Source organism: Lactuca saligna, chromosome 5, assembly GCF_052625555.1.
Source record: "Lactuca saligna cultivar CGN05327 chromosome 5, ASM5262555v1, whole genome shotgun sequence".
Lineage (NCBI taxonomy): Eukaryota > Viridiplantae > Streptophyta > Magnoliopsida > Asterales > Asteraceae > Lactuca > Lactuca saligna.
In genome coordinates, this window is record NC_136421.1 from 258,751,569 (window position 1) to 258,767,912 (window position 16,344).

Genomic DNA, 16,344 nt, shown 5'->3' on the forward strand with positions numbered 1-16,344 from the left:
TGACTCCATTAAAGGTGCAACATTTAAGACACTAAGCTTTCTGAAGCCAATGATTGATTGTTAATGCTATATAACAAAAAAAAAAACAAACTAGATCCAAAAGCTATTAGAGTTTGCATGTACACCATACGAATGATGTATTGCTCGAAACCTAACAGTGGGCACATTGTTTTCAAGGCAGAGTTGTCTTTTAGGTTATATGTCATAATGAAGTCAACTCCAACTAACTTCTACATCATCTTAGGTGTAGTTACTTTTTAGTAATTTGTCTTTTTCTTAATGGTAATTTTCAGAACCCCTATCTTTTCTTAGAATCTAATTACACTTTTATGTTTTCCCTGATAGAACTATATTCACTCTTAAAAGTAAATTGATCCAAAATAATTTCCACTTTCAATTTCTTATAAGAAAAATGCATATAAATTTTTTATTTTACGAGATATTCAGAGATTGTAGAGTTGAAGACTAGCAATCTAAGATAGCTTGATATCTTAGCTTATGTTAAGTATCAAACATAAAGACAACTTTTAACTCCAAGCTGTGTAAGATAAGATACAGAAACAACTTAGACTGATGTTTTTTACATGATACAATATCCGACTATCATGTAAATAAATTTTGATATTCATTTTGCCAACACAAACCGAACACGACATCTTTTCTCTTTGTTTAAAAAAATCAAATGTGTCACCAAATTTTAAAATTGAAAATTATCAAAAACATTATAAAGAAGTACATGAAAAACAAATGAATTAGGAGTCAAAACAAAAAGGTTTCCAAACTACAAGGTTTTTCGAAAAAAAAAAATTAGGAGTTTTAAAAAAAAACAAAAATAAAATTTAATTTGGAAAAGCCTAATATATAAGTTCTTTCAGCTTAATATTCCCGCAATATATACGTTCTTTCAGCTTCAGGTATCCCGCTCCCAACAGACCCCAAAACACCCCCATAGACCCATGGTGATTCCAGCAACTCCTCCGCTACTTGGCGACCAAAGCACCACCTTCCTTCGCCGGAGATCTAAGAAACCCTCGAATTTAAAAGCATTGCTTCGTAGTCGCTTATTATATATAAGTTCGTTTGTGATTCCCCTATCAACAAACCCAAACACCCCTCTAGACCCATTGCAGTCTATGCAACTCTGCTGCCGGAGATCTAAACGCTACCAACCTTCGCAGGAGATTCTCATTCATCTCTCTAGTCCAAGAAATCATCAAGATCGTTGTAAGTTTTCTCGAGGGTTCTTTTGTGGTTAAGATATTGTAATTTCCTTGTAAAGCTGAAATTGATGTTTGTGTAAGAACGAATCGAAGTTTAATTGCTTTTTTTAATTTGTTTTGATTCTCTTGCTTCTCGTTGGGGCTCCTAGTACTCCTCTGCGTTCTCCTTCATCTTTTCGTTGGAGGGTTTTTCCGTAAACTCTGATTTCGTCAGTTTAACTAACTGCACCAGATGCATTCTGTCGATCTTCTCGTTGGGATTCTTGGTCTGCGTCTTCTGGTTATTTTTTCTGTAAAAATAAAGTTATTATATGGACAAGAAAACGAATTTTATCAGATCCTGATGTTTTTGTCAACAATCTTATAGGATAACCGGAGCAGTTGATATTTTTTGGTCATAATCAAGAACAACAAGATGAAAGGACGTTGATTTAACAGGCAAACAAAGGTTTGACTTTTTATTTTATTTTTTTATTTTTAAATAATTTTGACATCTAGGGTTTTGAAACTCAAATCGATCAATTTCAGTTTGTTGTTTTGATTATCAAATGTGACTTTTTGCACTTTTATAAGCAACAGCTACCTTTTAATACTTGAGATACGTTTTTTTTTTTTCATGTAATTTCTGTTGAATCTTTTGAAATATAGTCGTTCCTATGTTGTTTTGGGAGAATTCCTCTCTAATCTGAGATCTAGTGAGTTTGTTTCATTTGAAAAAATGGCGATTAGTGAGTATGTTCATCAGATTATCCACTGACTGAAAAAATCATGTTTAAAATCTGCAAATGGGGCTTTGATTAGTCACAAACTGGTTTAGATTTCAGTGATTTCCCATTACATCTTGACTGAGTATGATTCTTCTTTAGCAGATGTAAACTAGCAGAACACAGAACAAGAAAGCTCATTACGTTGTTTGTCTCTTATTTGGTGTCACATTTCTTCATTCTTGTTTTGGTTTTCTAAAATGACATTCTTTCTTTTTTCTTTGAACCCAAATGCAGAAACCACAGGAAGAAGAAGCTAACAATGCTGCCCAAAAAAAAACGCTTAAGAAAACCTGAAGAGCCTATCAAGTCACTCACCTGTGATAAGGTACAAAACCGAAAACTTCACTCTGCTTTTTACTTGATATACATGCAATATGTCTGATAGGGTATTAATGAAAAAGTCATTCTGTCTCATAAGGTGGTATCTTATAATTCTATGTTTTTTCAAATTCTACCAAATCATAACATTCTATTTTTAGTTTTTAAAAAACTACCCATTGCATTTTCATCTCTTTTTAAAAGTATAGAAAAATATAGCATTCTACATTCATTTTTTTTAAGACTACCTTGATACATAATTGTAGTATCATTTTTTTTTTTCAAATTTAACCCAAACATGGCATTCAACTTTCATTTTTTTTTGAAAACTACTCTTATGTACCATTGCATTTCCCTCTTTTTTTCAAATTCTAGCAAAACATAGAAAAAAAATGTCAAGTTAATAAAACTATCTTGATACCCAATTGCATTTTTATCTTTTTTCAAAGTTTACCCACACATAGCATTCTACTTTCATTTTTTTTTTCAACTAAAGATACAACATTGCATTTTCATCTTTTTTTCAAATTCTACCTAAACATAGCATTCTACTTTAAATTTTTGAAAAACTACTCTTTTACACCAATGCATTTCAATCTTTTTTCAAATTCTATCCAAACATAGCATTCTACTTTCATTATGTTAAAGTCTATTTTTTATAACATTGCATTTTCATATTTTTTTCAAATTTAACCTAAATAAGCCATTATACTTTCATTAGATACCATTGCAATTTTATCTTTCGACAATCTCTACCCAAACATAGCATTCTAATTTTTTTTTTTTGAAAAAAAACTATCATTAAATACCATTGCATTTTTCACTTTTTCGAATTCTACCCAAACATAACATTCTACTTTTATTTTTTTTAACCATTGCATTTTCCTCTTTTTTCAAATTCTACCCAAACATATCATTCTACTATCTTTTTATAATTAAAACTTCCATTGTACCCTTGCATTTTCAAGAAAAGAACTAACAATATAGCATTGCATTTTCATCTTTTTTCCAAATCTACTCAAACCTAATATTCTATTATCATATTTTTCAAAACTACATTGATATACCATTCCATTTTCATTTTTTTCCCGTATCATACCCAAAACAGAGCAATGCACTCTTTTTAAAAAAAAAAATTACTCTGATATACCTTTGCCCTTTCTGCTTTTCATCTTTTTATAAAATCTACACAAACATATGGTTAAACTTTCATCTTTTTTAAAACTGCCCTCATATAGCATTTCGTTTTCATCTTTTTTCAAAGTCTACCCAAACATAGCATCCCATGTTCATATTTTTTTTAAAAGAACTAACCTTTTATAGCATTGCATTTTCATGTTTTTTGAAAATCTACCCAAACTGATCTTCTGTTTTTTAAAACTATACTAATGTTTTATTGTATTTTCATCTCTTTTGAAAGTTAAACCCAAATATGGCATTCTATATAGTTTTTTTTTTAAAACTATCTTTATTCATAATAGCATTTTCCTCTCTTTTCAATATTTACCGAAACATAGCATTCTACTTTCATTTTTTCTAAAACTACCCTTATATACCATTGCATGTCATTTTTCTCTTTTTTCAAGTTCTATCAAAACATAACATTTTATTTTTATTTTTTTTAAAACCCGCCCTATATTGCATTGTATCTTCAAGTTTTTTTTTTTGTTTTTTTTTTCAAAATCTACCGGAATATAGCATTTTATCTCTTTTGAAAAATATACCTAAGCATAACATTTTACTTTTATTTTTTTAAAACCACCCTTATATACCATTGCATTTTCACCTTCTTTGAAAATCTACCCAAACGAAGCTCTCTGCTGTCATTTTTTTTTCTTTCTAAATCTACCTTTGATACATGGTTGTATTTTCACGTTTTTTCAATATTTACTTGAAACTTAGCATTCTACTTTCAGTTTTTCAAAAAAAAATACCCTTAAATACAATTGCATTTTCATTTGTTTTTCAATTTGTACCTGAAAATAAGAATCTACATGTATTTTTTTAAAACTACCCTTGTATACCAGTACATTTTCATATGTTTTTCTATTTTTACCCAAACATAACACTCTACTATCATTTTTTTTTAAAAAGCTACCATTATATACTATTGCATTTTCATCTTTTCTCAAACTTATTAAAGCATAGCATTCTACTTTCTTTTTATTAAGACTCGTTTGTTACACAATTGCATTTTCATCTTTTTTCAAAATCTACCCAAACATACCATTCTACTTTTCATTAACTAAAAAAAATACACCATTGCATTTTTCATCTTCTTTTCAAAATCTACTCAAACATAGCATTCTACTTTCTTTTTATTAAGACTCGCTTGTTACACAATTGAATTTTCATCTTTTTTCAAAATCTACCCAGTTTAGCATTTTACTCTCTTTTTATTAAATTTACCTTTTAACACAATTGCATTCTTGTCTTTTTTCAAACTCTACCAAAACATAACATTCTATTTTTGAATTTTTAAAAAACTATCCTTGATATATCATCACATTTTCATTTTTTCTTTTCAAAGATAGCATTCTATATTCATTTTGTTTAAATCTACCTTTATATTACATCACATTTTCATCTTTTTTCAAAATCTACCGGTACATCTTTTTTCAAAGTCTACCCAAACATAGCATTATACTTCCATTTTTTCTTTAATCTACCGGAATATAACATTAAATTTTCTTGTTTTTTAACATTAATCTGATATGTAATTGCATTTTCATCTGTTTTGAAAAATATAACAAAATGTACATTTTACTTACAGTTTTTTAAAACCGTCCTTATATACCATTGCATTTTCATCTTCTTTTTATTTTTTTTTTGTTATTATATATTTTTTTTAAATCAGTCCAAACACAACATTCTGCACTTATTTTTTTTTCTAAAACTATCTTGATAGATAGTTGCAGTTTTACATGTTTTCAACATTTACCTAAACATAACAATCTACTTTTAGATTTTAGAAAAAAACACCCTTTTATATCATTGCATTTTCATCTTCTTTCCAAATCTAGTCACACAAAACATTCTACTTTCATTTTTTTTTTTTAAAACGACATTGATATACCATTGCAATTTCATATTATATATTTTAAATCCACACTAACATAGCATTGAACTTTCATTTTTCAAAACTTCCCTCGTATAGAACATCATTTTCATAGTTTTTCAAATTCTACCAAAACACTACATTCTATTTTCATTTTTTAAAACTACCCCTTTAACTACATTGTATTTCAATTGTTTTTTCTTAAAATCTATCTGAATATATCATTAAACTTTCTTGTTTTTTTAACACTACCTTAGTATGCTATTATATTTACATCCCTTTTCAAACTTTAGCCAAACATAGCATTCTACTCTCATTTTCTAAAAAACCTATCCTTATAAACCATTGCATTTTCGTCTTTCTTTAAATTCTACCCAAAAATAACATTCTAGATTCTTTTAATAAAACTATCTTGTTACATAATTGCATTTTCATCTTTTTTTAAAACTCTATCCAATTATAGCATTCTACATTCATTTTGTTAAAATCTATTATTATATACTATCATATTTTCATCTTTTTTCAAAATCTATTATAATATAGCACTCTATTATCATTTTTCTAAACTAAAGACACAACTACATTTATATCTTTTTTCAAAATCTATCCAAACGTAGCATTCTACTATCATTTTTTTTCAAAATCTATCCAAACATTTTTCTCTTGTTATTTTTTTTTAAAAAAATCTTAACGTTTTATAAGCAAACATAACGTTTTACTCTCATTTTTAAAAAAAAAAAAACATCGTTATATACCATTGTATTTTCATGTTTTTTTTGTTAATCTTCTCAAACATTCTCCTCTTCTTATTTTTTTTTTCTAAAACTATCTTGATAGATAGTTGCATTTTTACCTTTTTTCAACATTTACCTGAACATAACAATCTACTTTCAGTATTTTGAAAAAAATACCCTTTTATACCATTGCATTTTCATCTTCTTTCCAAATCTAGTCAAACATTACAATCTACTTTCATTTTTTAAAACTACCTTATATATATATCATTACATTTTCATATATTTTTCAATTTCATCGTTTTTCAAAATCTACCATAACATTACTATTGCATTTTCATCTTTTTTAAAATCTACCCAAACATAGCATTCTACTTTCATATTTTTACAATCTACCTAAGTATATCGATAAACTTTCATGTTTTTTAACACTAATCTGATTTACCATTGGATTTTTTTTAAATCTCCCAAAACATAGCATTTTGCTCTCATTTTTTTTTTCTAAAACTACCTTGATACATAGTTGCATTTTCACCTTTTTCAACATTTACCTGAACATAACATTCTACTTTTTGTTTTTTGAAAAAACTACCCTTTTCACCATTTGTTTTCATTTGTTTTTTAATTTCTACCGAAACATCACAATCTAATTTCATGTTTTAAAACTACATTTATATACCAATACATTTTCATCTGTTTTTTAATTTTTACCCAAACATAAAAACCTATTGTCATTTAAAAAAACTACAATAATATACTATTGCATTTTCATCTTTTCTTGAACATGGCATTCTACTTTAATTAATATCATTTGTTTTTCAAATTTTACCCAAATATAACACTCTGTTATTTTTTAAAACCACGAAATTATACAATTGCATTTTCAACTTTTTAATATTTACCCTAATATAGAATTCTACTCTTATTTTGTTCAAATCATACCCGAACATTGTATTGTACATCTATTTTTTTTTTAAAAAAAATGCCCAAACACAACATACTACTTTTTATTTTCAAAACTACATTCATATACAAATTCATATTCACATTTTTTTTCAAATCATACCCATACATAACGTTGTGCTTTATTTTTTTCAAAAATTACCCTGAAATACTTTTGCTTTTGCATTTTAATGTTTTTTAATATCCACACAAACATAGCATTGAACATTCATCTTTTTTTAAAATCACCCTCATATTGTATTTTCATTTTCATTTCTTTTCAAAGTCCACCTAAACATAACATTCTATTAAAAAAAACACTAACCGTATGTAGCATTTTGCATTTTCATCTTTTTCGAAAGTCTATCCAAATTGAAATTTCATGTATTTTGAAACTACCCTTATATAGCATTCTACTTTATTTTTTTTTTTCAAACTACCATTATATACTTTTGTATTTTCATTCTTTTTAAAATTTACCCAATCAATACCATTCTACATCTTTTTTTTGAAAAAAGAGAACTACCCAAACAGAACATTCTCCTCTTATTTTTTTTTTTTCTAAAACTATCTTGATACATAGTTGCATTTTTACATTTTTTCAACATTTACCTGAACATAACAATCTTCATTTAGATTTTTGAAAAAAAATACCCTTTTATACCATTGCATTTTCATCTTCTTTCCAAATCTAGTCAAACAAAATATTCTACTTTCATTTTTTTTCAAAACTATATTGATATACCATTGCAGTTCCACACTAACATAGCATTGAACTTCCATTTTTCAAAACTTTTCTCATATACAAACTCATTTTCATACTTATTCAACTTCTACCAAAACAATACATTCTATTTTCATTTTTTGAAAACTACTATTATATAACATTCTACTTTAATTAATATCATCTATTTTTCAACTTCTACCTAAATATAACAACACTATACTATCATTTTTTAAAAACTACCGAAGTATACAATTGCATTTTCTACTTTCCTAATATGTACCTAAATATAGCATTCTACTCTCATTTTGTTCAAATCATACCCAAACATAGTATTGTACATCTATTTTTTTTAAGTTACCATGTTATACCTCTGTATTACACATTTTTTATAAAATCTATCCAAACACAACATTCTACTTTTTTATTGTTTTCAAAACTACATTCATATACAAATTCATTTTCACATTTTTTTTTAGATCATACCCGTACATAGCATTGTACTTTATTTTTTTCAAAAATTATCCTGATGTACTCTTGGATTTTATTTTTATCTTTTTTAATATCTACACAAACATAGCATTGAACATTCATCTTTTTTTAAAATTACCCTTACCTTGTATTTTCATTTTCATTTATTTTCAAAGTCCACCTAAACATAGCATTCTTTATTTTTTTTAAATTAACATTTTATAGCATTGCATTTTCATCTTTTTCGAAAATCTATCCGAATTGAAATTTCATGTATTTTGAGTGCATTCTACTTTCGTTGTTTTTTTTTTTTTTTATTTTATTTTAAAACTACCATTATATATACCATTGCATTTTCATTCTTTTCAAATTTTACCCAAACATACCATTCTACTTTTTTGATAAACAAAACTACCATTACATTTTTTACTTTATCAAATTTTACCAAGAATTAGCATTCTACTTTCTATTTTTCAAAAACAACCTTTTATACCATTACAAATTCCACCCGAACATAACTAGCTACTTTCATTTTTTTAAAGATAAACTATTGAATTTTCATATTTTTTCCATCTCTACCCAAACATAGCATTCTACTATCCTTTTTTTATTTATTTTTAAATTAACATTATAACATTGCATTTTCTTGCTTTTTTTCCATATCTACTCAAAACGAATGTTTTACTTTCATCATATATAAAACTATCTATATTTATAATTGCATTGTTATTTAAAACTAACCTTATAGACCATTGCATTTCATTTTCATCTTTTTTCAAATTCTATCAAAACATAACATTCTCTTTTTAGTTTTTTAAAAACTACCCCTGAAATTGCATTGTATTTTCAATTTTTTTTTTTTTCAAAATCTCTCTGAATATAGCATTTAACTTTTATGTCTTTTAACACTGCTGATTTATCATTGGATTTTCATCTCTTTTGAAAAATATATACAAACATAACATTCTACTTTCATTTTGTTAAAAAACTACTGTTATATCTCATTGCATTTTTTTTTTTTTTTTAATTTCTACCCAAACATAGCATTTTGAAGTCAACTTGTTCTAAACTTTCTTGATACATTGTTTCCTTTTCAAATTTTCTCAACATCTACTTGAACATAGCAATATACTTCCAAATTTTTTTTAAAATAACCCTTTATACCAAAGCATTTATTTATTTATTTTTTAAATTCTATCCAAACATTACATTCTATATTCATTTTGTCAAAATCTACCCATATATACCATCACATTTTTATCATTTTTAAAATTCTACCCAAGCGAAGCATTCTACTTTTTTTTTTTTTTTCAAAACTACATTCATGTATAATATCATTTTCACATTTTTTTTTTTTTAGATAATACCCATACATAGCATTGTGCTTTATTTTTTTCAAAAATTACCCTGAAGTACTTTTGCATTTGCATATTTGTATTTTTCAATATCTACACTAACCTGATATGCAATTGCATTTTCATCTCTTTTGAAACATACACCAAAACATAGGATTTTACTCTCATTTTTTTAAAACCATCCTTATATACCATTGCTTTTCTTTTAAATCTACCCGAACATAGTATTCAACTTTTTGTGTTTTTAAAAAAAATACCCTTTTATACCATTGCATTTTCATCCTGTTTTTCAATTTCTACCCAAACACCACAATCTAATTTCATTTTTTTAAAACTACATTTATATACTAATACAATTTCATCTGTTTTTCAATTTCTACCCAAACACCACAATCTAATTTCATTTTTTTAAAACTACATTTATATACCAATACAATTTCATCTGTTTTTCAATTTCTACCCAAACATAAAAATCTATTGTGATTAAAAAATTACTATTATAATACCATTTCATTTTCATCTTTTTCAATCTTTTACTGAACATAACATTTTACTTTAATTAATATCATCTGTTTTTCGATTTCTACCTAAATATAACAAAACTCTACTATCATTTTTAAAAACTACCGAATTATACATTTGCATTTTCAACTTTTCTAATATGTACCCAAACATAGTATTGTAATTTTTTTTTGAATTACCATGTTATACCTTTAAATTTCACATTTTTTTTAAATTCTAGCCAAACACAACATTCTATTTTTTTTTTTCAAAACTAAATTTATGTACAAATTCATTGACATTTTTTTTTTCAAATCATACCCATACATAGCAATATATATTTTTTTAAAGTTAACCTTTTATGGCATTGCATTTTCATCTTTTTCTAAAATCTATCCGAATTGAAATTTCATGTATTTTGAAACTACCCTTATACACTACAAGAAAATTTCAATTTAGCTACGGAAAAGTGCTACAAAATCATATTTCATAGCTATTTTGCTACGAAATATGTTACAAAATGATTTTCCGTAGATTTTTCGTTACAAAAATTTCTACGAAATAAAATTCCGTTGCAAACTTAGAACTAAGTACGGAAAATTGTTACGGAATTGTAACCCGTAGTTAGTCTGGTACCAAATTTGCTACGAAATTAAAATACATAGCTATTTTGCTACGGAAAATACTACGAAACAAAATTACGTAGCTATTTTGCTACAAAATGATATTCCATGGCTATTTTGCTACGGAATCTAGTTACAGAAACGAATTCCGTAGCTATTTTGCTACGGAGTGAAATTTCATAGCTATTATGCTACGGAAAATACTACGAAACAAAATTTCGTAGCTATTTTGCTACAAAATGATATTCCATGGCTATTTTGCTACGGAATCTAGTTACAGAAACGAATTTCGTAGCTATTTTGCTACGGACTGAAATTTCATAGCTATTATGCTACGGAAATTACTATAAAACAAAATTTCGTAGCTATTTTGTTACAGAATGATATTCCATAGCTATTTTGCTACATAATTTAGTTACGGAAATGAATTTCGTAGCTATTTTGCTACCAAATAAAATTTTATAGCTATTCTACTATGAAAATTAATACGAAACTAAATTTCGTAGCTATTTTGCTACAAAATGATATTCCATAACTATTTTGCTATGGAATTTAGTTACAAAAACAAATTCTATAGCTATTTTGCTACGAAATGAAATTCCATTACTATTATGCTATGTAATTTTGCTAAAAAAACTGAATAAAACTTCATAACTATTTTTACCCTTAATTTTTTTTATAATATTTGTAATTCTTTTTTCTTTTAATTTTGAATAATAGAAAACACATCCCACATTTATCATAACCCCACTACCCATCTAGCTTTCACATGAGCTTTCTATTTGAACAATAATAAGAAAAAATGTTCATTGTTTTATTTATTAATATATATAAATATAAATATAATTTTTATTGTAATATTTAATTTAACAATAAAACCACACACCTTTGAATCATGCATTTTCTCGACCTAAACTTTTTAATACATCCAGATTCAGCTTCATTTTCACAATCAATAGGAAAAAATGCATATCTTTTGTCCAACCAAAAAAGGTGGAACAAGATGCGGCTAAAGACTTGCTTTCCACTCGTTTGGAAAAAGACAGTAAATGCTTTTGAAAACATTGGACTTGATCAAAACTCATGTCAATGGGACAAAATAGTTTTTAATCCAAAGCAAAAAGGTGGGACAAAAGACGTTAATGCCCTTCTCATTCTCATAACCAGAAATATCCTTAGAAAGATTAACCGTATAAAAATTACAGTATTTATCCCACCCAAAAAGTTAAATCAAGTGGGACAGAAACTCGGGTCTTGATCTGTGTTTATGCAAAAGACGTAAATACCCTTTTGATTCAAAATATCCCTAGAAAGGTTCATGTCCCATGTAACAAACCCAACATGAAAGTAGTGCTTGTAGCAACATATTTGCAACATCTAATCCAACCAAAAAGGTGAATTAAGCAGGACAAAAACTTGGGTTCTAGTTTGTGCAAAAGAATTAAATGTCATATTGATTCAACACAACATGAAATTAGTGTTTGTAGTAACATATTTGTGTAATTATTCTAATTTGTAAACAGGAAAGGAAGCGTTAAAAACTAGTGGAAGAACAACAGAGGAAATTTCATAATAGCTTTTATATACCTTACATTTTGTTGCTAACTTTTTAGTGTGTTATTACCTTTTAACTTTTAAATATTTAGTTTTGGTTAAAATCAAATATACTTATAAAATAATAAACTAATGTAATAAATATGTACAAATATTGTAATAATATAATACGAATAAATCAACAATGTAATGGTTCTTTCTCCATTTTCAAAACTGATTAAACGAGAAAGATGGTTTTTTAAACCATCAAAAAAGTGTAATGGTTTAATCACTACAAAAGATAAAGTTAAGGGACTAAATCAAGAAAATGATGAAAATACAAGTATTTTACAGAGAAATTAAATTGCCTCCTACCTTTTATTCCTACAATTATTCCTACCTACTAAAATTATGACAAATCACCATTCAATTTAATTGTATTTGATATATTCCTAATATAGTCTTAATGATTTAGTTTAAAAAATATGGAAAGATGATACTTGTCATAATTTTATTGGGTAGGCATATTTGTAGGTATAAAAAGTAGGAATCAATTTAATTTTTCTTTTACATTATGCAATGAAAAAAATGATGAAAATAAATATGCAGAGAAGAAATATATAAAAAAAATGGAATAAAAAAGGTAAAGATATCCGATTATATTACCTTCCCTAAATGATACATGGTCTCTGCATAATCGATATGACCCTCTCCGAAAACTCGTCTCAATATAAATCTAAAAGAGATTAATAGCTAATCTAGAGGATTAGTACACCTAATCCCAAATTAAATATGGATGGTTCTTTCACCATTTTTAATTTCCAATTTTATATATTAGTTTTTTTATTGAACGTGAACAACTTGATGAACTTAGTGCACACGCCTTCACATACATGTTCCCCAAAATCACACGCAATTACAACTATAAACAACTTAATGAAGTCATTATGATAATAAATAAATGAATAGGAGATCGTAAGATAAATATTTTACGCATAACAAATTAATGAAGTCATTGAATTTCTTTTTATATTTAAAAAAAAATCTTTAATTATCTTCTAACGTGTATAATGAAATCACCAAATGAATTAAATAAATAGATATTTGTGTTAAATTTCGACTAGTGAACGGCTGAATTATTTTGTAGGTGGAATTTTTGCTCTTTATTTTGACCTAACTCCTCATTCATCATTCTGCGGTTTTACCCCAATCTCCCCTTACGCCATTATCGATCGGACTTCGCTCTATAGGGGATCCTCTCACTCTTGTTTGCTATGTCGTTCGCCGCTTGCTCCTTCAATTGATAGATTTTTCTCGATCGTCTTCCTCCCTACCAGGTAACGTTCTTCCCCGTTCTATTTCTCTGTTTTCTCTTTGTATCATCCAATGACCTTAAGGATCTATTAATCTATCCATTGAATCTGAAGCGAGTTAATGTTCTGTTAAGTCTACCAATCCATACACACAGCTGGATTCAAGTTTTTATTGGTGAATTTGATTGCATTCCTGTTTCGCATTTAATATTCCAAAAATATAATTCAGTATCCATTCCTGATCTGTTTTTCGTGTTTTTGCATCATAACTTTGTTCGCTATGCTATGTATTTTATCCCTTAAGCTTATGATCACTGTAAAGTAGGTCTTCTCTCATCATATTAAATTGGACAGAAAAACATCACATTTTGCATGTTGATCTTGTTAGATTTGGCGCAGTTATCTTGTTCTGATAATTTCATTTAATTTCGTTTCATCATGGAATGAGGATTTCTACTTCAATTCGGTTAAAAACCGATATTAATTTGGGTTTATGGTTACGTTTTTAGATTAGAGTTTATTTTGACCTTAATAATCAGAAAATCAAAATCTTAATCTGTACCAGTTGCCAAACAAGCTTTAACATGCAATAATCATTTTAGACGCACATTCAAGTACCTCTCATTCACTCTAACACTTCTTCTTCTATCAAACACCACCTATGCTCCTATAGATACTTCCCCATGGTTGAAAAGAAAATCTATGTGATTTACAATCTACTTATAAGCATAGAAAAATTGATATATCTCTTGATTGTGTGTTTTTCTTTGTTCCAGGTTCTGCTCCACTCTACTTCTTGAGATAAAGTTTCTTAGCTTAGGTTCCACTCCACTCCACTCTGCTCCAGGTGATAACAAAACCATCATGTTTAAGCTTTGTGTTTTATCTTTTATACTTATTATGACATTGTACTTTAGAAAATAGTTCCATTTTGAGTTTAAAAGGGGCTAATCCTAAAAATAAGTTGTTATTATTTTTTTAATTTTTTTCATTTTTAAAGGGCTAAGCCTAAATGCAAAAAATAGCAATCTACTTTCATTAAAGTATTTGCATTATACTTTTAGTTTTTTGTATTTAGATCACATTGCTATAATTAGGTAAGTTTTCAAAGTAAAAAGTAGGATGCTAAAATAGATAAGATCATTATCTAGGTTTAGTTTTTTTTACTTTTTATAATAGAGAATCAAGTGTTATAAAAATAAGTCAATAATCACTATTTAGATGTCAATGATCAATCTATTATCATTTGTCTTTCAACTTTTTTCAAATCCTCTTAACATCATGTGACAGTTTCATATCCTTTTGACACCATGTGACAGATTGGAAAGAGAAAAAACAAACATGCTATTGTTGGATTTGATGGTTCTCAAAAGGTGATTCATTTTGTTTGTTAATAGTATTTCAAATAAAAGAGTTGGATTGTTGTTTTTATTTTGTGTTCATTTTTAGATTTAATATTTCTAGTTGGTTAAAAATTAGGGAAACCCTCAAAGCAAAACAAAATGGGATTTCATACATAAGATTGAATTTAAATCAAGTCGATTGTAAATTTGATTTTGCAGGTTTTGCCATTTTGGTTGAGCATACGTGGCGGTTCAAATCTACATTGTTTGGTTGTATTTGTAATTAGTATCAGTTTTGGTGATTAGACAACCTTGTAGAATAATTTTCGATGATATAATATATCTATAAAATCAATGTAACTATTAAATTTATATTTACTATACTTTTATATATTTTTATGAATATTATAATTGGAAAATTGGATGTTGTTGAATATATTTATCAAACCGAATTTGCTTTAGAACACATTGCTATTGAACAAATTGTTGAACAAATAGCTATGAAATTCGCTACGGAATTTGCTACAGAGTAGACAGCTACGGAATTTGCCACGGAACAGACGGCTACGGAATTTGCTACGGAACAGACGGCTACGGAATTTGCTACGGAACAGACGGCTACGGAATTTGCTACGGAACAGACGGCGACGGAATTTGCCACGGAACAGACGGCTACGGAATTTGCCACGGAACAGACGGCTACGGAATTTGCTATGGAACTCAAATTGCAAGAAATACATATCGTAGAAACTGCCATTGCAAAATTGCTACGGAAATATAATTCCATAGCTAAACAGTTTGCTACGAGAAAAAAAGCTACGGAATCTAATTGATAAATTGTGTAACAAATTCCGTAGTTATTCAGCTTTAGCTACGAAATTTCAACTTTTTGCTATGGAATTTTTCCGTAGCTAAATTGAAATTTTCTTGTAGTGATATGGCGTTCTACTTCAGTTTTTTTTTTTCTTTTTTAAACTACAATTATATACTATTGCATTTTCATTCTTTTAAAATTCTACCCAACCATACCATTCTACTTTTTTTAAAAACAAAACTACTATTGCATTTTTTACTTTGTCAAATTCTACCTAGAAATAGTATTCTAATTTCCATTTTTTTTTAAAAACAACCTTTTATACCATTTCAAATTCCACCCAAACATAACTAGCTACTTTTATTTTTTAAAGATAAACTATTGCATTTTCATATTTTTTTTTCCAATTCTACCCAAACATAGCATTCTACTATCTTTTTTTTATTAATATATATTTTTTTAAATTGCCATTATAGCATCACATTTTCATGTTCTTTTCTAAATCTAATCAAACCGAATATTTTACTTTCATCATTTTTAAAACTACTTATATTCATAATTCCATTTTAATCTTTTTTCAAAATTTACCCAAACATAGCATTTTACTTTCATTTTTGTTTAAAACTAA

At 27.2% G+C, this 16,344-nt stretch overlaps 1 long non-coding RNA gene across 1 annotated transcript; it reads left to right on the top strand.

The window, feature by feature from the left end:
- Positions 1-913: 913 nt before the first annotated feature.
- Positions 914-15,310, top strand: LOC145047530 (uncharacterized). The gene is made up of 7 exons (XR_013682266.1): positions 914-1,224; positions 1,588-1,668; positions 2,222-2,312; positions 13,394-13,583; positions 14,336-14,406; positions 14,879-14,932; positions 15,122-15,310. It is a non-coding gene; the product is annotated as an uncharacterized LOC145047530 (long non-coding RNA).
- Positions 15,311-16,344: the final 1,034 nt, after the last annotated feature.